The sequence below is a fragment of the Vicugna pacos genome, chromosome 26 (genome assembly GCF_048564905.1).
Source record: "Vicugna pacos chromosome 26, VicPac4, whole genome shotgun sequence".
Taxonomy (NCBI): domain Eukaryota; kingdom Metazoa; phylum Chordata; class Mammalia; order Artiodactyla; family Camelidae; genus Vicugna; species Vicugna pacos.
Genome location: NC_133012.1, coordinates 6,909,277 through 6,931,814, shown reverse-complemented (window position 1 = coordinate 6,931,814; position 22,538 = coordinate 6,909,277). Strand labels below are relative to the sequence as shown.

General features: G+C 40.9%; 1 protein-coding gene and 1 long non-coding RNA gene across 3 annotated transcripts in view; one reads left to right on the top strand and one right to left on the bottom strand.

Moving 5' to 3' along the window:
• Positions 1–2,084: 2,084 nt before the first annotated feature.
• KCNU1 (potassium calcium-activated channel subfamily U member 1) overlaps positions 2,085–22,538 on the top strand; it is a 223,339-nt gene continuing 202,885 nt past the window's right edge. The window contains exons 1-2 of the mRNA XM_072950280.1: positions 2,085–2,217; positions 20,974–21,111. The gene's annotated coding sequence lies outside the window, so the exon portion shown is untranslated. The remainder of the gene's footprint in view (positions 2,218–20,973; positions 21,112–22,538) is intronic.
• Positions 11,294–22,379, bottom strand: LOC140689443 (uncharacterized). 2 transcript variants are annotated; one of them, XR_012064383.1, is made up of 4 exons: positions 22,172–22,379; positions 18,952–19,066; positions 15,392–15,762; positions 11,294–11,412 (listed from the first exon to the last, which is right to left on the bottom strand). It is a non-coding gene; the product is annotated as an uncharacterized lncRNA (long non-coding RNA). The 2 variants fall into 2 exon arrangements; XR_012064382.1 differs by having other exon boundaries at positions 15,607–15,762.

The following is a 22,538-nucleotide window of genomic DNA, read 5'->3' as shown; positions in this document are numbered from 1 at the left end:
GAATAACAAGAATCAGACACAAAACAAAGTCGGCTTAAACAAACTAAGGGTTTTATTTTTCCCATGAAATCAAAGTGGGGAGCGTTTGCTGGCAAGTACTAGATCAACAAATCATAATGGGCTTGAGGTCCGTCAAATCTTACTGACCTTTTTCCTTGTGGTCACTTTATGGCTGCTTGATGGGTGCTCCAAACTTGTGTCGGCTTCCAGGCATGAAGAGAGGAAGGGTGAGGAGCAGCTGTCAGCTGTGGCGTATCTGATGCTTTCTGCTTACATCCCTTGAGCCAGAATTGTGCCCTTTGGCCAAGTCTGTGGAGGCTGAGAGATTAATTTGTAAAAATTGGGCTCAGTAATGACTGTCTCTCCCAAATTATGGATGTGGAGTTGAAGATCTAGGGGAAATCAGTTTTCGAGCTAACAGTCCCAGTCTTACTGGCTTCAAGGGCAGATGGTATATTCTAATTCTGAAAATACAGTAAAATCTTAACCAGACTGTCTTAATATGAACTATTATGAACAATATTGGGAGTGGGTAAGAGGCTTATGATAGTAAAATAAAAGCACATTCAAGGATGGGACTAAACAAGCAAACTTTATAATCTACAGATTAAATCTTAGGGCCAATACTGCTCCAACCCAATCTCTCGTGCTGGCGGACCCACATCATGGCTTTTATGCCATGAGAATTGGTATTCAGACTGATGGTCCTCCACCCTTTTGCTTAGAGGACTGAATATTTCAGAATCAAAAGTAAAATTTTAATGGACCTAGAGATGATCATGCTAAGTGAAGTAAGTCAGACAGAGAAAGACAAATATCACTTATATGGGGAATCTAAAAAAATGACACAAATGAACTTACACAACAGAAATAGGGGCTCACAGTCTTTAAGGCATTAGCTTGCTGTGATTTGCCTGGCAAAGCAATAAAGCTGTTCTCTTCTATCCTCAAAAACAAAACAAAATGAAACAAAAAACAACCAAAAATCGAGTTGCAAACATAGGAAACAAACTAATGGTTACCAAAGGAGGGGAGGGATGTATTAGGAGTTTGGGATTCAGAGATACAAACTAGTATATGTAACATAGATAAACAACAAGAACCTAGTGTATAGCATAGGGAGCCATATTCAATATCTTATAATAAATTATAATGGAAAATAATATTATATATATACACATATCTATACACACATATCTGAATCACTTTTCTGTATACCTGAAACTAACACAACATTGTAACTATATTTGATAAAATAAATAAAATTTTAAATATGAAAAATATATTAAAAATCAACAAAAATAAACCTTCAAGCTCTTCTTAGGATGCCGTACTATCTAACATGTGTCTTTGTATGCCTTTCAATATACTGTGAAGTAATTCATACACTAAGGTTTTCCATGTTTTCAATATGGTGTCACAGAGAGGACGCCTACTTTTTAACTATGAGGAAACTCAACGTACCTACCAGTCATGCTCATACTGGGTCGTGTGGTCCATGTCTCCTTCTTACATTCAGGGTACTTGGCATTGGTTGCACACATGCCCGGATCTCCTCTTGCAGGAAGGTCTGGGCATCAGAAGGAATGTCACAGGCAGTGGCACCGTTGGTAAGATAGAGCCATTGCAATAAATTGGTGATTCATGTCGTATGAGCCCAACTTTGGTAAAAGTTATGGGATTCTTAGGTCCATAATGCCATGTTTTTGGTTGTTCCTTCCTAGGAGCAAGATTAAATGCATGTTAAAAAAAAGGAATCTTTTTCTCATATAAAACTAGACTGTGCTTTCTTGGTTAACAAAAATTTTTTTAAAAGAGGAAGAAGAAGAAGAAAGAGGGGGAGGAGGGGCGGAGGGGGGTTGGAGGGAGAGGAGTGGGAGAAGAAGAAGAGAACGAAGGCTGTGCTGAGCTGTGCTCACCTTTCAGGAGCCTCGGGTGATTTTTGTTCTCGATCTGCTCCAACCCCAGGCATGGATCCTCCTTGCCCACAGCTCATTCCAGAGCCTGTTCTGTATCATCGAAACTGGCAAAACCGGGGCAGACGAGCCCTTCCAGGAGCACCCAGCTCGATGAAGCCTGCGATGCCCGACTTTGAAGATACAGGAGAGCACAGAGAAGCCGAACCTCTTCCTTGTGTAGAGAGAAGCGGACATTGGACCCTGGAATTTGGCAAACGAAGCTTTGAAAGGAGGGGCCGTGAACACCGAGGAGACAGAGGTAAGGCTGGGAGAAAGCAAAGTTGTCTTAGGATGGGTTACCCACAAGTAGACCTGAGGCAAGGAGTAGCATGAAAGAGACCTATTATGAGTGTTCTTAGGGAAAATGGACAGGGGGATGGAAAAAGGGACCAGGAAGAGGAGGAGGCGAAGCAAGGGAGAAATGCCAACCCAAGTCCCACTTGGAGCATGGCTGAACCCTGCAGGGGCGCCTTGGGGGCAGAGGATCAGGACAGCTCAGCGTTGTCCTGATCAGGTCCTAGGGGAGCCGGAAGAGTTACAAGGTCGTTGATAAAGGCTGCCCTCTGCGAACATACATGCCCAGGCACTTAACACCTGCCTAGACATTAAACCTGTGTAGTATTCACCGAGGTAAGCTTGAGCTTCTTTTTTTTTTTTTTTGACTAGATAGCTCTAGCTCTTCCCCTATTTTGATCTTGATAAAAATAGGGCAACTCTCAATATAGCATTGAACTAATTAAAAATATAATGATTACAAACAAGCCTAATTACTTCGAGCATCCATTCTCTGATGACATGAGGGAGCAAAACATGGGTCTCCCAGAGGTCTTCGAGGAAGTGATAGTTTAGATGCAAAAGGTACTTGAATGGTTTTATTATTCATTTTGGACCGAAATTGGGGGAAAACAATATATTAAAAAAAGAGTTTTTTGTAGAAGATGATTGTTACTTCAAGAAATGGTCGTATGTTATCAATTCCTACAGATAAGAAATTCTTATCTAGAGCTAAATGATCACTGTGTGTTTAATTTATTACTCAGAGAGATAATATTTTGTAAATCTAGAAGAAATTACCGCATCAACTATAAGGAACTATAGCTTTTTTGGAAATGAGAAACTTTTATTTTTAAAATGATTCGCAAACCATTTTGGTAATGAGTTTAGCAGTTTCTTATCAACTTAAATGATACTTTATGACCCAAAATCCCATTCCTGGAGAAATGAGAATATATGTCCACCAGAATATTTGCATATGATTATCATCCACAGCCGCTTTATTTAAAATAGCCCCACACTGTCAACAGCCTAAGTGCCCATCAACAGGGGTGTGGATACATTGCTGTATTTCCATAATGGAACACTACTCAGCAACATAACAAAATATGTACTGATACACTCAAGAAGGCAAATGAATCCCAAAACCATTCTGCTGGGCAACAGTAGTCAGACACAAAGCACTGCTTACTATATAAATCCAAGGTATACATTTCTAAAGAGACCAAGCAAACCTATAGTGGTAGAGCCAATTAGTTACCAAAAGCCAACATGGTAGGGAGAATTACTGCAGAGGGGCACAGGGAACCTTAGGGGAAGATAGAAATGTTCCCCCTTTTGATTGTGGTGGTTATACAAGTGTACACATTGATCGAAGCTCATCAAACATATACTTCAAATGGGTCCATTTTTAAAATACAATTATACTTCAGTAAAATTGATTTTAAACATCTCAAACCTGATAAAATTCATCAAAAAGACACATGCATAATATAGGATCTACTGGGAGGAGGTTCCTCTCGACAGATAACACAGAATGTAAATGAGAACTTTTACCACCTAGTGTTAATATCAGGCTGGCGATACCAAGATTAATTTTCAGTTGGTTGATCATTTATAAACTTTCTTTGTGTAATAACTTCAATATGCCTTTAGACAAATATATATTGAGGTGACAAATTTAAAGCCTTTAACTTCAGCTTCAATCTGTATTAACCTGATCAGAGAATTGCCCTACCACATTGAACTCACCATCTTAATTGGCGCTTGACAAAGGGCAAGTTTGTTGTATGTAGATACGGATATTTCATCAGAGAGGTGACATTTACATTTTCACTCCACGAAACCAGAGGAAACAGTCCCAGACGATTTGCATCATGATCAAAGTTCACAGAAAGCTGTCTTTAAAGAGACATTAATTATTATAACTTCACTTAGTTAAATATAAACCATTCTCATAACCTTAAATAGTGTATGGAGACAATGAAGAGCTATCTAACCCCTTGGAAATTTAAGATGTGCAGGATAAAATGGCTTTCTATAAAATGTAAATTTAATATTTGTAATCCAATCTTATATAAATATTAAATTTATAGTTTCTGCCTCACTGTGACAAAATTTGAGAAGACACATTACTAAAATTTAAACCAAAATGATCAAAGCCGTCTTATCCATCAAGGGATTTACCTTCATTAACATGCATATTACATAAACTAGTACCTTATAATAAATCTGCTCTTATTTACCATGTGTCAGATGTGTATCAGAATCTTTTATTCGTGCATTTTTATGATTATTTGTCGCTAGCCGATGTCATTTGCATTTCTTTGTTTCTTATCTAGCAATCTGCCATTGCCAGCACAGCTTGACTTTTCCTGAGCTGGTAGAGAGGTTTTTCTTAAAAGGCAGTGCATTTAAAGCATTAAGAGTTTGATTTCTCCCCTCTCTCTTTTAAATTCAATATACTCTATTTTGTTAATCTCCTCCAGAGTTAGACAAAGGAATATCAGAGCTGTGCTTAGAAAATATTTCAAATGACACATCCAAAGAATCTTATCAAAGTTAGACAAAAGCTGAGAATTTTTTAGTGTGTCCTCTCTCTGCAAGGAACAAGTCCTTTTGTTGGGTTTGAGCCCCAGTAGAGATGCTTGTCTGGAGACCGAGTTACTAAGGTTCGGATTTCAGAGTTTATCCTCAGAAGGTATTACTCCTGATACTTTTAGAGGGAAAAGCAAGAAAAGGCCAGATTATACAGAAGCCCTTCGACTTCACAGCAGGTTTGATGCTCATTAATGAGAGGTCTGCAGGCTCCCAACAGGCCCTGCCAGTTCCATCCTTGTCCCCATTCCATCACTCTTTTGGGCTCAGCTACCCAACTGAAATAAAAAGCCACGCCCCCACTCTGCTCTCCAACCCATGCCAGGCTGTTTCAGTTTCTTTAAGTAATTGCATATGCTTCCTGCCCTTTCATAGTAGATATGTGTGTTTGTCTTGGTTACTCATATAGTTTGGGATTTGGACAGATTCCCCTGATCAACAAAGGTCCAAGGATGCCCCTTAAAAGAACCTGACTGCAGATGGAAAGTGTCTATAATTATAAACAGATCATTCATTGTCATTCTCTCCCCCGTCAGGAGGCTTTCTCACAGATACACACACAGAAAACTGACAGCATCAGAAAATTCAGTCATTGTGCAAAATAATGCAAAATTAATAATATAATGGGGCTCGTGTGCTAGCAACCCTTTCATGAAAGACAAATGGAGACAAGCAACCTGAGGACTCTTTCTATGATGTCCCACCCTGTCTCCTCCCAAAGAAAAAGATCAATGAAGTATAATTTGGCATGGGACAATTTTTCAACCACCAAGTTGAGACTGGCTTGTGGTTTCATAAAAGAGCTGCTCCCTTGACCGTCCCGTGAGAAACAGGGGAAGGCTTGAGTCCATGGAAATTTCATGAAATCCTGCAGATACACAACCAGAATCGATCTCTTAGCACTTAACACTGGTGGAAAGAAACCAGATGGCCATTAATTAATGACAGAAATAATTTAGATCAGTCATGAACCAGAGATAAACTAGACAACCACATAGCTGTGAACCAGAAACAATCCAGAAACAGACTCGGCAAGCTCCTGCCATTACTGTACATGGCAACTCATCCTCGGAGCCACAAAGAGTGGGCTCCAGGAAGCTGCTGGAGAAGTACCTGTACTGAGAGTACCGAGTTTCAGTGACTCCAATAGCTGGATCTTCATGGAGAGAAAACTGTTAACATCCACCAAAGCTAAAACCCTATGACAGTTTCGGTTCCTGAGTAAGATCCCCCTACTCCTACCCTATAATAAAGAATAACACAAGGCAGTACCTGTGCTTTCAGAACCCCCGGGCACCCAGAATAAAGATGGATAGCTGCATCTATTGTTGAAATCCTTTTAAAAAATAAAAAATAAGAGCTTCCTGTTGTTCGTGGCATAAACAGGAAACAGGACATGCTTTTAGATGTGCTGCGTTCTGGCTTCGATATAACCAACTGGGAGGCCTTAGTAACTGCACAGTAACTTAGTAACTGCTATTGTCCTGTGGGTTCCTTCCACCCGGCTCAGGATGCAGGATTTTCAGACATGGAACTCTCTTCCAGCCGTGCTGTGGGACTGGCTCTTTGTCAACAGCGTTAGGTTGCTGAAGAGACAGTATGTCAGTTTCACTTTTTTCATGATCGTTTTCTTCTAGTATTTTTGTTACACTGCTATCAGTAAAATGTATTCAAAATGCTCCTAAAGCTGATAATAACATAGTTATGCCTATAAATTTTCCCACAAATTAAGTAGATTGTATTTTTGTTTCAGAATTGGAAAACCAGAATTCTCACTTTTTCTCCTTTTCTATCTGCACTCCTCCTCCGTGCGCTCTTGGAAGGGAGAGGCTGAGGGGAGGGGCTGGCGGATGTGTTCTCCCACAGCAAGTGATAATTATCCTGAGTCATTTGGGACAGTTATTTAACGGTTTCTCTAGGTTTAAAATGGCCAGTTTCCTGGTTGATCTGTGCTGAAAGGGTTAACATGCAGTGAAAGCAAAGGTAACAAGGGACAGGCCATAAATGGCTCCAGCTGTGTATAATTAACTGTAATACTGCAAAGTAAAGGACTTCTATTGGCAACCATGTCATAACTTCATTAAAAGTCATATTTATAGCCCTATCATATGAAATGAGTCCTCCTGCATTCCAGAATTTAATGAGCATTCATTTTCACCTTGTTCAATTATCTCCCACCCTCACCCCACCCCCAAGTCTCCCTCTCCCTCATATGGGAAGCATGAAGCCAAAAGACAAGAGGAATGTAATTAGCACCTGGCAGAGGGCCCTTCTTCTAGGGAGCATTTCCCCAACCACAATAAAACTGTTTCTCCTTGTTTTCAATTATAAATCGGTAACTTCCTTACATGAAAGCATTAAGTAACAGTCATAAAAACATCTGCTTGATTTGATGGAAAGCTTTTGAAGGTTAGACCTCTGAAACGCGGTCATGTCTGAAGCCATCAGGAACCAAGTCCACATGGGCACAGTGACTTGTGGTCTCAGAGAAGGAAAGGGGAGCTTGCTGTTGGTTTTGAGTCAGACCTTCTCCATGATAACTCTTGTCTGAAAGCACCTGTCTCATGTAGGAGTGGAGTATCTAATCAAATCTCTCTTCTCTCCAACCCCACTCCCTACTTGCCTTCCCTCCACTCCTCTTTCTGCCTCCTCCACTCAAGTTCAAAGGGAAGACCTTGCCCAATCCATCAAGCGTTCCAGGAACTCAGCTTTCATCCTGTCTCAAGTGTCTCCTTAGAGTTTCTGGATGTTGAACATGGGAGCATAATATCAAGAGTGGATTTTCTTTGTTGAAGTTCCAGTTGATGTTCCCTGTGGTTCAAGATGCACACATAAGGTCCCTGTGCATTTTAGGAAAAATATGCTCTGGGGACCCAAGCAGAATTGTATGTTTTTTTTGGGTGGGGATGGACATTTTTATTTTCTTATTTTCCCCCCAGCTTTATGGAGTATAATAGAGACATAACGCTGTGTGTAGGTTTGAGGTGTACGACATATTGATTTGATACATTTGTAAGATGTGAAATCATTTCCACCTTAGCATTGGCTACCACTTCCATCCCATCACACAGTAACCTCTGTGTGTGTATGTGTGTGTGTGCTGAGAACATATAAGATCTTCTGTTTCAGTCGCATTGAAGTGTACGGTCAGTATTATTAGCCATAATTACCATGCTGTACATTAGATCCCTGAACTTATTCATCTGAAAACTGGGAGTCTACCCTTTGGCCAATGTCTCCTCATTTCCCCCACCCGCAAATCCCTGGTGATCACCCCTCTACTCTGTTACTCTGACTTTGTTCTCTTTCGATTCTGTGCATAAATGATATCACACAGTATCTGTCTTTCTCCATCTGACTTTTTTCACTAAGTATAATCCTTTCATGTTCCATCCACATTGTTGCAAATGGCAAGACTTCTTTCATTCCATGGCTGAATACTATTAGAATCATTTGTGTTTAATTCTGTATCTCGTATCTTCTTTATACATTCATCCATTGATGGACCCTTAGGTCATCTTTATATCTTAGCTATTTTGAGTAATGGGCAGACCTACATTGTAATCCATACCATCCACTAGCTACATGGCATTGGAAATTCTAGCTCAGCCTTCCTGAAGGTTATTTTCAAATGAGTAGGATTAATTGCCATGTTTTTAATGGGGCTTATTAATATTAAATAAATAATACGTCTGATATTGCGTCTAAAAGAGAAAACATTCAATGAATATTTTTTTCACCTTTCCTCCCTCCAACTCCTGTCCCTTCCTTTCTCTTTGGACGTTTATAATTTCCCTGTCTTCTGTTTTAGCTAAGATAGAATGTTCGGCATTATTGTTTTGGGCTCCAGATTAACTGAAGGCTACTGTTGACAAAGGATGCATTTGTTTGGCAAGCCAAGATCTGCCCAGAATCTGTAAAATAGACCTGTCTACCATAAAAGGATGCCGTGATAGGTAACTGACCCCTAATTCAGTGGGGAAGGCAGTGAGAAAAATGATAGCCATGGTGGGCATTGAATGTGGGGTCATCTCCCCTCACAAGCCCCCTGAGGTCTGACAGCCTGAGCAGGGGTGATGGAGAGAAGGGGAAGTGCCCAAGAACCATTCATGCACAGCCAGCACTTACATTTGTGAACGTAAAGTGCCGTTGGAAACTGGCATCGTTTTAAACATAATGCCAACACGCCAGGGGATACATCTGGCTGCCAGGCCCGCTGTCTTCAGCAAACTCCACCGCGCATGTGCACTGCCGTCCTCAGCCCTCCTGCTTTATCTGATTTTAGGCTGATCCTTTATAATTAGCACTGTGGACTGGTGGTATTGTTTAGGAACACTGTTTCCAACATTCATTTGGGGATTTTATCAAGCTTAGAAATACCATGAACAACATCTAATGCAATTTTTTTCTTCCTTTTTTCCTTTTCAATTGAGACTCAAAATTTCTGAGTGGGTTATAAAATCTTTCAACTGGGTCCTAACCAACATCTCAACCTTTTTAAAATAGAATAGAACAGAATAGAATTGAAAATGAAGTACAATAATAAGGGAAAATATAGGTTCATAAAACTTTATGTATACTCTACGTACATATATATAATGTGTGTGCGTGCATGCGATGCTGTAAGATATGGTCCAGAGTTTGAAAGTCACTGATAAAATGATCAGCACCCAGACCCAGACCCAGATCTGGACAGGTTCCCTGGTCCAGCTGTGTTCTTGCCTTATTGCAGTCTGCTCTTCAAAGCTCCATTTATCTTCATCTTCCTTATCATCAAAATGAGCCCAGCAGCACAAAAGAAGAAAATCAGATTTCAGAATAGGAGACACCACAGGGGGAGGGAGGTCTATTTTAAATGAATCAAGGAAATTTTTATCTTATTGTGGCTCACAAGGGCCCCTACAGTTAATCAGCCCCAACCCCTTTCCATATAACGTCGCAATCATTTGGCTTATTAAATCCAATACAAATCTCAAATACACAAATTTGCATTTAGATGCAGTGAGCTACAGTGTGTCCCTAACAAGATAATTAAGCACCAGCGTGCAGGGTAGCATTTAATTGCTCTTTACCAAGTGTTCCCAAATAGCATATTCCAAATGTTTTGAAATGAGGGACCTCCGGAGAGGTCCAAGGTGAACGTCACCAGATATGTTCTGGCTCCATGTCTAGTTGAAGTAAAAGGAGTGGAAAGGGGCAACGCTGGGGAAAAGGGAAGGTTTGGGGTCTATTCCCAGCGCCCCCCGAGAGGTGTTATTGCTTTGTCGGTCCCTTGTCCAGACTTGCACCTTGTTAAATGTCATGCTGTCTTCCTGGTATCTTTGATCTAAGGTATCTTTCTTGTTCTCCGTCTTCTCCCACCCCCAATTCCAGAGGCTGTATTTTAGTTGTGAGGCAATTAGCTGCAGTGTGCACACTCTATTTAAAACCAGACTCCGGGAGAAGGAAGGGGAGGATGCCAGAGAGCAGTGGGTGATGGCAGATCTCTGTTGAACACTAGGTTTTCCTCTACCCAATCTGCCACTCTGTTGAAGCAGGCAATTAGATCTCACACAAAACCATAGGATGCCCTTGCATGTGTCCAAACAGATGGCTGGCCAGCAGAGGCATCTGCTCTGATTCTAGACAGAGCAGGGGGCGGCCAGAGAGAATGCCCTCTAGAATCTGGGACGCTTTGGGGAGCCTTTCCATCCTTTCCACTGCAGAGTAGTCATCCCCCTCAAACGTCTTATGCATGTCTTTTCTCCTCTTCCTTTTTTGAATTGTTGACTTTCAAAAGTCAACTTGTTGAGGAAAAAAAGGGGATGAAAACATATATACAGAGTTATTTTTTCTTTCTTTTTCTTTTCAAGAGAGGTAAAGAGAATAGAAAAAAAAAAACGAGAGAGAAGAATTCAAGGAAACGGGGGAAGGAGAAAAAAACAAGATCCAAAAATAGAAATCCTGTTTAAATTGTGTCCCACTACTTTCTTCTTCCTGCTCTGAAATATGACTAATTTTGCAACTTATTGAAAATTCAGGAGAATGGCCAGTTATTTGGGTGTGAGAAGCACAGTAATTAAACAACATCTGACCGCTGTTACAGCTGACTAACACATCTCTTTTTCTCTCTCCAAAGATCAGAGAGACCTAGTAACAGGGGAAGGTCCTGCTCTCTTCCTCGAGCGGATTCTACCCAATTAGTCATCAGACCATCAGAGGCCAAGCTCCCTGCTCCATCCCTCCCCCTGGCTTCACCCTATAAAGCTAATCTCTTAGTTCAGCAGGCTTGCTCTTTCCTGACATTTCCAAAAGACCTAACTAAAGTTGACAGATGTCTGTTTTTCATAACCAAGACGATTGCCTCCAACATGTTCATTAATTTTAACAAGTTATTTGAAAATATCAGTGCACTGTCACTGTTGATTGACAGAGGGTGAGTTAGCCCAGTCCAGGGAGTCCAGGAAGCATTTACTTACATGTGACACGTGTTATTTAACAGCTGCAGGTGTGTGGCCAGAATCCTTGGGTAGAAGCCCAGCTCTGCTGAGTGAGGCTGTGTGATTTCATGCAAATTTACTCTCCGTTTACTTTATTTTCTGCCCTGAACAGAAGAAATAAAGGATACCTATCTCATAGGGCTGTTGTGAAGAGTAAACGCGTTACTTCACGTTGCATACCTACAGTTGCATAGAACGTATCTTTAAGAGTTAGCTCTTATATGATAAGGAGGAGGAAGGAGAGGAGGCAAAAACTTTACCCAAAAGATACAGAGTCAGTACAAACAGTACAAAACATAAAATATCCAGAGACCTCTGGACTCCCAGCCTGAGAATGCTATTCATTTACAAACTTTCTTTGGAAAAGGAAGAATGACTCAGAGGGTGACACCAAGAACCAGGAAGAACAATGTGATTGTTCATTTCATGTGCCAGTTTGTCTAGGCCACGGTGTCGAGTCTCTGGTCAAACACCAGTCTGGAAGTTGCTGTGAAGGTATTCTTTTTTTAAAAAGATGTGATTAACATACAAATTAATAGACTTTGAATAAAGTAGATTGTCCTCCATAATGCAGTTGGGCCTCATCCCATCGGTTGAAGATCTTAGGAGGAAAGAGTGAGTTTAAAAAATATATATATATACACATAATATATGGGATCTGCCTCCAGACTGCCTTTGGGCTTGCATTGCAATATCAGTTCTTCTCTGGGTCTCCAGCATGCTGACCCATCCTGCAGATTTTGAATTTGATAGCCTTTACAGTTGCATAAACCAATGCCTTAAAATATATCTTTCTCGATAGGTAGACAGACAGACAGACAGACAGACATACACATGTGCATATATCTCTCTCCATCTATACATCTATATATATGTGTGTGTACATATATAGATCTACACACCCCCATGCTATTGTCTCTGTTTCTCTTGAGAACACCAACTAAAATAAAGAATTCCCAAGGACTAAGACGGAGCCCTAATCAGAGAACCAGCAGCCCATAACAGCTCAGTTTCAGATTTGCTGTGGAGCAGTGAAGGCTGTGAGACCCCATTTATGTGTTTTTGAATGGGAATGTCTATCACATCCGTTATCTTTTTATGATCTATGATCTAACGCCTGTCCCACTATTGTTTGTTGGACATGTCAGGCGTCACCGGCCACTGATGCTCGCTAATCTCCAGAAGGGGAGGAACCATATTTGAAGACCCGCACCTGAGGCGTTTCGTCTGCACCTGGACCCGGTGTGGATGATCAGATCCTGGACTTTGAGTTGCTGCTGCAATTAGATGAGACTTTGGGAATCTTGGGAGAGGGACTAAGCATATTTTCATGCGACAGAATGTAAATAATTTATAGTCAGTATGTTGGTTTTGGCTATTTTTTTAAAGGCCACAAATTCTTTGACATTCTTTTGGTTGAGAGTGGGGCATCTCTTTCTTCTCACCAGGAATCTTGGACCACTAGAATACGGTGGGAATATGTGGGCTGACTGCCAAGACAGGGTCACACAAGGAAATGCAGTGTCTGTCTAGTTTGCTTGGAAAATGCACTTGGAGCCCTGGACTGCTGTGAAAGAAGTCAGACCATCCTGAGGTCACCCGACTGAGGGGAAGACAAGGTCCCCTGATAGGTCAGATTTCAGTTTGCCATCCTAGCTATTAAGATACTCCAGGCAAGGCACTAGACGTGTGAGAAAAGATTTCAGATGATTCCAGGCACAGAGTCATCTGAAGTCATCAAATATTCCCTGCCTAATTGACAGATGCCATGAGGCAGAGATAAGCCATTGACAGGGCTGAACTTTATCAGAGCCCTGTGTTCCCAGAAAGCAGTGATGGTTAAGAAAGCTTCCCACCCTTGTTATGCCACTCTGCCCTCGCATTTTCCAAGATAAAACCCTCTCCATCCTTCCTCTTTACTCCCAGATGACTCGTGGATGTTTACCTGTCTCTATAAAACCCAAGATCTCCCTTTCTTTCCCCTGTGATTGTTCTCACTAATGAACATTCTCTCTGTTACCAAAGCCGGAATGAAATCGTGTCTTTAACTGTCAGGTGCCTTTCGTCTTTCGCTCCATTCTCACTGAGCCCCTCCCAAATACGTGACCCACAGAATCTGTGAGCATAACAAAGTAGCTACTGTTTTAGGGTCTGAAGTAGTTTTTTCCTCCAACAAAAACAACCAGGAGAGAGCTTGTAGCCATCTCTCTTTATGCTTCAAAGTTAAAAATGTCACCAAGTCAAATTTGGAAGTTAGTCTTCTACTGGTATTACCACAAGCACTTATGGGTGTTTTTAACCTGCAGGATTATGACTTTATTCAATCCAGGAAAGATCTGTCTATTCTGTTTTTAAATTATTGCTTCTGTTTGATTTGTCGTCTTCCTCGGAAACATCAATTATGTCTATGTTAGAGCATCTTTCTTTCTCGTCCATGTATTTCATCAGGATCTCATTTTTATCTCTTTTCTTCTCCAGTTAATTCTGAAATATTTTCAAGTTTGCCCCATATGTCTTCGAAATTTTTCACTACAAAGTGATGTATCTTTAAATTTATTTCCTGTGGTGTCTTAAAAAAAATATATGTATGTATATTATTTATCTATACTTTGATTTACCTTCATATGTGATATATTTTGATATTTGTATACTTTGATACTTTGAGTGTTTTGTTTTCCATTTTTTTTATATTGTAGATTTTTTTAATGATTCCATTTTGATGTTTTTTCTAATTTCCTAATCACTGGACTAGAAAACATGTATCCAGTCCTGGAGTGGTTTCCTTGTTGCCTCTCTGGTTTGTCATGTGGAACGGAGATGATTTCTGGATGGTTCTGAGTTCACTCTGCTTTTGCTTAGATTGCGCTGCCTTTTATTTTATTGGCAGAAAGAGCAAAGAACAGCGTCTGTCCTTCCGGGGGTATTTCCTAGTTCTGTCTTCTCTGTGGAAAGGACAATTCACTAAGTACAAGACCTATCTGAATCTACTCCCCAATTTACCCATCACCAGGGATTGCTGTTTTCATGAGAATTTTTCATACTATAATGGCTTCAGAAAAGGTCCTCGAAGGCTGACCCTGTGACAGTCAGACCTCGGTCATTCATCCATAGCTTGGCTGCTGACCTTCCCCGGAGGGCTGGTCCTTTTGCACATTTCTCTGCGTGCTGCAGAACAGAGACATGGGCTATGCCTGCAGCTTGACAACGCTGAAGTCTTTGTCTTCCATTTTATTATTTAGTCCTTTGAGAATTCAGGGCATAAAATATGCAAAGCGGTTTGAGAGCCTTTAAATCGAGGCCAAAAATAATGCTGATTATTTGTTATTGTTTTCTAAGGAAAGTCATTTAGGATTACCCTCCTGCCGACTTCTCATTAATGCCCATCTCAGCAGCATTTTCGCAGCGGCTTTGTAAAGGTTAAGTTACTTCCCTGAACATCCAGACCTCACAATGTAACCCCAAAAGTAGGAGCATAGAATTCTGCATCATTTGGTCCCATGTAAAGGGTAATGTTTACTTGATGGCAAAAAAAAAAAAAAAAAAAAAAGCTCCATTCTTACTCCCATCCCTCCCTAAACCACGAGTCTTTGCAGCGTGAGTGCTTTTTTTTTAGCTGACGTGTATTCTGCTTATACAAAGAGCAATAAGGAAAGTAAAGGGGACAAAAAAGAAAGAGCTTGAGCTCTCTACACGTTTTATCTTGGATTCCACATCAGCGTCATGTTAGTCGGTGCCAGGCTTTGCAAGCTGTGTGCAGAGTCCTGGCCCCACCCCAGACCTTCCCAATCAGAACCTGCAGTTTGAATACAATCCCCAAGTGATTCACATTGAAGGGTGAGAAGCACCTTTCTTTGTAATGTTCTGCCTGATGAGTTCTAGATCAAAACTCTGAATTCTCTGAGTTTGCTCAGCTGCTCTGTCCACAGGGGACTATGGGCTGGGAAGCTAGGTGCTCACCCTCCCAGACGTCTTTCTATTCTTGCTTTTCTAAGGAGTCTGGTTAATCATTGGTTACTGCCAGAGAAGCAGCGATTAGCTGCGAGGTCTCATTGACCAGACTTGCATAAGTGGTAATAAGTTTACCTTCTGGAGAGAGGGTTTGACAGTGCCAATGAGAACTTCAGCATCCTATCAGAGCCTTTAGTACCAAGTAGATGGAAGTTTTGTTTCGTCAAGCCGGTGAATAAATACAGCTTCCTATGGAATCCTCTTATTCTAACCAGGTTTGCTTGCAGAAGGAGTACAGGTCAGAACCGTGGATTGTGTTCGCAGACAAGGCAGCTTCCCCAACCTCTCACCGAGATGCGGTGCAGGCTGCTAGCCACGGAAGTGGAAGCTTCTGGTTCATCTGTCTCAAGGAAGGCATCGTCTGAGGGGTTTTACTGAATTGGTCTGGTGTGTGAAGTGTGTGAAGCTCCTCACTGGGCTCTGCTTCCTAAGAAGAAATCAGGTCACTTTTTAAAAAAGAAAAAAGAAAAAAGAAGAATGGATGAAGTCACAGATTTGCAAAACAGATTTATCAAAAGCTATTTCTTCCCTTATTAAAACATCACAATAACAACTCCTGGTGTATTTCACTAACAGCATTGAACATGAGATTTGATTTATACAAAAGAGAATCTATTCATCCTCAGCCCTTAAGAATATACCTCTTATGTTACCTGACACACACCCACTTTAAATCTTCATTCGCTTATTAGAGCCTTCAGTTATGCTGCCCTAGGAACCAGACATCATTTCAGAAGCTGTTTCTTCCTCCCTCTCTCGGATTCTGTTCTATTTTCTATCCAAGGCCACTGGGTGAAAACCAGTCCTTCCAAACCGATTCCACTCTGTTTCCTCCCTCACTTAAGCCTGCCCTCAACTGTCTGGTTGCCAAAGGAATGTAAAAGTCAGTGGAATCACGAGGTTTCCACATTTTGGCTGACTTTTCGGATAAGTCATTTGAAAGGAAAAGCCCCGTGCTCTCTTTTCTCTGTAAGTCAGCTTTGTTTCCTGCCCCTGGCTCAACGCCACAGTGAGTCATTTCAACTGCTAGAGGTTAATTTTCCTGTAATAGCCTTATTGTGTTGGAGGGTTTTGGAAATTACAAAAATTAGATGCGCTACTAATTGGCCTGTCTGTTTTTTGGAGCAGCTCCCTTGGTTATAATACAGGCAGAGGAGGCCAGATTAGATTCTCAAACCAACACTTAGATGTGAGGAAAGAAAACTGTTCCGAAAAAAAAAATCACATAAGTGTATTATTTCTTTTTTTTAATTGGCTGGGAAAAGGTACGAGAGATGCATTCTCTTCGCTAGGACTGGGGCAGTGTGTCAACAAGTACTTCTGGGCACTTGCTGTGCCCACTTTAGAGCTGAGCCAGTGGCAAATACAAAAGAAGGATATGCTGCTGCTTAATTTCCAGGGGCTGAGCTTACAGAGGAGAAAATGTCAAATCACGTAGCCATCCATCAAAGTTTCAGATCTGCTCAAAGAACACCTTGGATGTACAGAGAAAATGATCTTGATATTTTTTAATTCATCTGATTAGCTGGGTGGGTAAGTGGGAGCAACTTAAATATACCAGATAATAATACTGCAATCTTTTCTGATCTCAAGAGTCCCCCTCTAGTTTATACTTTTGTTCTATAGGAAGTCCTCCTCCTCAGCATAGCTATGATGCTGGCTATGGATGGCTCCGTCTCTTCGGGCAATTGGTCAGTCTTTTATCTTTCACTCCCCCCTCCACTGCTGCCAAATGGTATTTGGATGTAAGAGGTGGGGCTTAGAGCATTTTTATGGAAGGTTGGTTAAGAACGGGAGTCCTCAGATCTGCATGGCTTCCTCTGGATCATCCCCAGATCCCTGGATGGAGAGGTCAGGTTGTCCTACTTTCTGGTCTAGTCCCAGTGAAGGGTGAGTGGTTTCATCAGGACTTCAGAGTGAGCTGGGGACATCGCCACTGGCCTCTGTCCTGAAGTCTCAGCCCAGTGTTGTCTCTTTTCCTGAACCAAATCTTTTTCAATCCACCATCCCTCCCAGCCTCTCTGTGTCTCCTCTTAGATCACACAGGGCTTTCTGCATCATTTGTTTGCCATGCCCAGCCCGCAGAGAGCCCCGGATTCAGTTTCAATGCCAGCTAGTACCCAACCTCTACTACCTCCATACTTCTGTTCCCACATTATATAGCTCATGGCTCTGAGCTAAAGGCACGTATTTTCCTAGGACCATGGAAAACCCCATGATCTGGCCAAGGACATGAGTCAGCCTCGTTTTCCCCATACTTGGTAGATGTTGCTAAAGTTTCTCTTGCTAGTGATTGAGTTTAGACAGGGACAAGGTCTTTGGTGCCTTCCTATTGTTTCTCTCTGTCATCTCTCTGGTTGAAAGGGAAAGACTCAGAATTCCAGCTCTCTCTAAATCTTCTACTCAGGGAAATAAGCCTTATGGCCACCCCAAGGGCTTGTCCCCTCTGTACTGTGAAAAGCGCTTTGTGGCTGTGTCCTTTAAGTTTGGTTCATGGTTTGATAAATGGGGGCTCATCTGTGATCAGAAACTGAATGTCAGACCTTTAGCTTGCTGCAAAATCCAATCTTGAGATCAGAAGTTGAGCGTAAACTCTTTCTCTTTGTATGATGGAGTGGTTAAGAGGACATGCTCTGAAGCAACACCCCTGAATTTGCATTCATTCTATCCCTTAGTAGATTTGTAACCATGGTTATGTTTTGTAACCCGCTCTGTGCCTCAGTTTCATTGTCAGTAGAACAAAACGAAACAAAACAGTATTACCTCCATCAAAGGGTTGTTACTGCAGATTCTGTCAGTTTGCTTACGTGAAGTGCTTGGCACAGTGACTGGTACCTAGTCAGCCATATAAAAAATGTTGACTATTATGTGAATTTCTCTTGGAACAATCCTAATGGGTATTTCTGGGAAAACAGAGGGAGGGTTGAGTGTGTTGGGAGGACAGGAAATTGGAGGGAAGGGTCAATATTATTAAATGTAGGAGATAATTGCATAAATCTATTTTCAAAATATCATCTCCTTTATACTTATAGGAACAGTTAAAGGCTAATACGAGGCAACACAGAATTAGGCACTAAATTTTATTCTGCATAGTGGATGCACTACCAGCATTCAGCTGAAGGAGAGAGGAGATGAATTTAGTGGCAGTATGCAGGGGAGTTTTTATGGAGCTGCAGGAAATGAAAGGATGGGTGGGATTTGGGTGAAGAGACGGGGAGCGCAGAGCTTGAATGATAGCAATGGAAGGATTTTTATCTTTATAGGCAATATGTGAAACCAAGTGGGCTTTTTATTGTCTTTGGTGAATTCATTCCTTGGAAATGGTTCAAAGGGATAAAAGGGAACGGATTAACCGTTTCTGCTTGCATGGCAGGGAGATTTAGTTGTCTATAAAGACTTGAGTATGTGGCAACTGATTGGCTACCTGGCCGGTGATCTGAGTGTTTCCTGTAATCGTTCTCCTGTAATCTGATTCTGTGCCGATGAGGTTTTTTTTTTTTTTTAGAGGATTTTTTCCTCTTCCATTTTTAAAAAGAATAACAGGAGGGGACTGCTGTGCTCTGAGCAGCTCCAAAGCCCACCAGTCTGTGAAGGGGAAGTTTTCTTTTTCCCTGGCTCTGTTGCCTCATCCTTACCTTTCCCCAGGACCAGATGCTGACCCCGAAGATGTTCTATTCTGACCTTCAGCCTCCCTCAAGCTTCTCTCTGTCTTACAGCAGACTCAAGTCCAGAATGAATTTTAGTGATTTTCTAGGAAGAAGCAAGTTACAGGAAGAACATTGTGCAACCCCTTTCTGACCTTAAACACTCTAAAACCATTAGGAACATCATGGTTGCATTAAGTCTAGGACTGAACATTACTCCTGGGGGAAAAAAAAATGAGTAAATATCCTTTCTAAGCTTGATCCAAGGCTGCTGGACAATTGTTGTGGCTTCTTATATTGGTATTTTATGGATGAAAAAAAATAGGCAATTAGGGAGTGGGTTATAATGTAATCACCTTGGATACCATTGTTTCTACTATTTATAGCTGTGCTAAAATTTGTGCTAGATCTTCAGTGACTCTCCTACCATTATTCAGAGTCTAAAAACTACGAGCATGACTGTCTACCTAGAATTCTGACAATTGCACCGGCCTCTAGAGCATTGGGCATGAAAATCTGTGTTTGGGTGCAAATGAATGTTACTATTTATACACTTGTCTTCCTAAAAATCCTCTCTAAAAATCTTATTTTTCAGAGGAGGGCGAAAAAATCCATGGCATAATGAAAGTTATCAGCAGGAATTCTAATCTCATTTTAGAATTCTATAGAATCTGTCCTTGAAAACACAGACTCCCCCAAATCCCAGCAAGTGTCCTGAGGACTGCCAGAGGAGCACTGGTTATTAGACAGATTTTAATTTGTGCAAACCCATTAACAAAAATCTCTAATTAAAAAAAAAATCAATAGATGCCTGTGATATTAACCAGGAAAATCTAATAAGGGACCATTAAAAATTTTTTTTCTATTCAATTAACTTAAATACAACATGATGGACTCAACAGATACTTTAATTAGATGCATATGAATAGAAATTTTAAAAAATTAAACAGACTCTGTATTTGCCACTGTTATAAGGCAAACTGCAGTGAAAGATTTACTCCAGTCCCTAATGACCGGTAATTTCCTTGAGAGGGACATGAATTCTTAGACATCCTTACAAATCAACCCTTCCCAGGAGGCTGCTTTTTGTCAAGAAATTGTACATGGTGCTGCCTGCTTCCTTCTTAATTCTTTTTTTCTATGTGAGATATTCTTGTGGAAAACAGAAAATGTAAGTTTAAAGGGACTGGTTACCCAACTCACTCTTCCAGGCTCCTCACAGTAAAAATGGCCCAAAATAAATGGCTCTAATTTACAGGGTGAACATGTGTCCACGATTGTCCTGGACAGTCTCAATTTATGCCTGTTGCCTTGGCACCATTATTAATGGCACTTCTTTTTGCTCTAAATAGTGTCTTGGTTTGGACAATAAATTATACAGTCATCCTACTAATTTATCAACCATCCCCACACCCTGTTTCATACTGCTAAGCTGGCCTTTTCAACTTCTGGTAGAAATACAGGGTTTCCATGCTCATGAGAGGTTAAAATTTGGGAAATTGAAGAGTACCCATTACTGCCTATGCAAGAAGTCTGCAAACTGACATTTGCCCCTCCCTCATTTAGTCGCTGGCTGCTGCTTCCCTGGTTTCCCACCTCCGACTTTATGTCCAATGCTTTTGCATTCACGATGAGTGTCAGACTCTTGTGAGATGAACTTAACATAATTCCCACTACAGAGGTTCTCCAGTCCGAGATGGTTCTGGCCTCTTCTATTTAAAAGATGACTGTCCTCTTCTAAACTAATTTGTTAATTGCCATATATCACATATGCTTGAGAGAAAAGTGTATATATAAAATCTCACAAAGCCACGTGGTAGCCGGACTCCAGGCTGGCTCTCAGTCATCCCTGCTTCCTGATATTTACACCCTTGTGTGTTCTCTCTTCGTTGTACCAGGATTGGGTTTTTCAGCCAGCAAATGATGATTTGTCATCCTAAGATTAGGTGTTACAAGACTGCTATTTCCATTTTGTGTGTCCTATTGCTTACATGCTCTCCCTTTCTTTTTCAGATTACCTACTCTGGGGGAAGCCATGTTGTGAGCTAAGTTGTAAACAACCCTAGGAAGAGGCCCACCTGGCAAGGGGCTGAAGTGTCTGGTCAACTACAAGCAAATGAGTGAGCATGGAAGTGGATTCTCCAGCTCCAGGTAAGCCTATAGTCTTGGCCAAGGGCTTAACTGAAATCTATTGGGAAACTCTGAACCTTGACGATGCAGACTCCTAACCCTCAGAAATGGTATGAGGTAACAAATATCTGTTGTTTTAAAGTGTAAAGTTTTGGGGTAATTTGTTAGGCAGCAATAGCTAACTGATACAGCTAAAATCCCTGCTTGCTGGGGGAATGTCAGTACCAGGAACCAGGAAAAAGGTGGAGATAATAAGGGCATAATCCGTTGATCTGTTCATTTAACAAACACTTATTGATCACCTACAAGATGCCAGCTACTGTGTAAGACTCTGTCTAGGTACTGAGGATGTTGGAATGAGTTAAGGATATAGAGATGAACACTTGCTTCATGAAGTTTAGAATCTAGAAACATCTGGGAAAAAAACAGGAAAATTTCTTATCAATTTCTGAGCATTTGCCTATCTAGAAGGATGAGTATGTGAAAGTGTAAGGGGCATTAAATGTCAAATATACCCTGAACACTTATAGCTTTTATTGCTACTATTTAATTTATGCACACGAGTATATACCAACCCCAAATCAAATGATTCACTTGCATCACAGGAAAATTAGACCCTAGTTAATAAATTTAGAAATAATTTCCCCCCAGCTTGGAGAGTAGCTGAAATAAAACTGTGATGTTAATCACTAAGAGAAATTTGAATATTAATATACTATGGGATGATTGGTTTTAATTGAACAGTAAACACAAGGTGATAAATTTTGTCTGGTGTTAATTTACATGTGGGCTTAACCAAGAAGAAGATGGGTTGGGGGTTATTCTCCAAGGGAAACTGGCTCTGAAATTTTGGCATGGTGTCTTAATTTGGTCATAAAAATGGGAGTTATTTTTAGAATCTTAAATTCTAAGTCCATCACTGACTTTTTCAATGGTCTGAAAGAAGCAATTTACTGCCTCATATTTCTATTTATTAACACACATTAAGTGGAGATGATAATGCTTAGATAGCTCTAGCAGGAAGATTTCAAAAATAAATCACACAGTGTTGGATAAGACTTATGCAAGAGAGAGTTATCACCTGAGTAAGAATTGGTCTTTTCATTTCCCGTGCTGCGTCATCACGATTTTAAGGAAAATTCTTGGCTGTGACTGTGTGGTCCACATTCAGAGTCGTGTTCCCCCAGCCCCCACCTTCGGATGTCAGGTTGATATTCTTGCGAGATAGGACAGTGTTTCCACCTGCAGCACCGTGGATGTCTTTGCTCTGCACGTTAATGAAGAATCAGTGCTGACAGATCCACGGTAATCACCGTTCTTTTCAACGTCCCTTCTCTCCCCAAAGCTTAAACTAATAATAATAACCATTTTAAAGCTTTCTCATGGGAAACTTGAGCATGACTGGAAGGGAAGTCAGTTGTTCTTAGGACAACTATTATTGTAAGAAT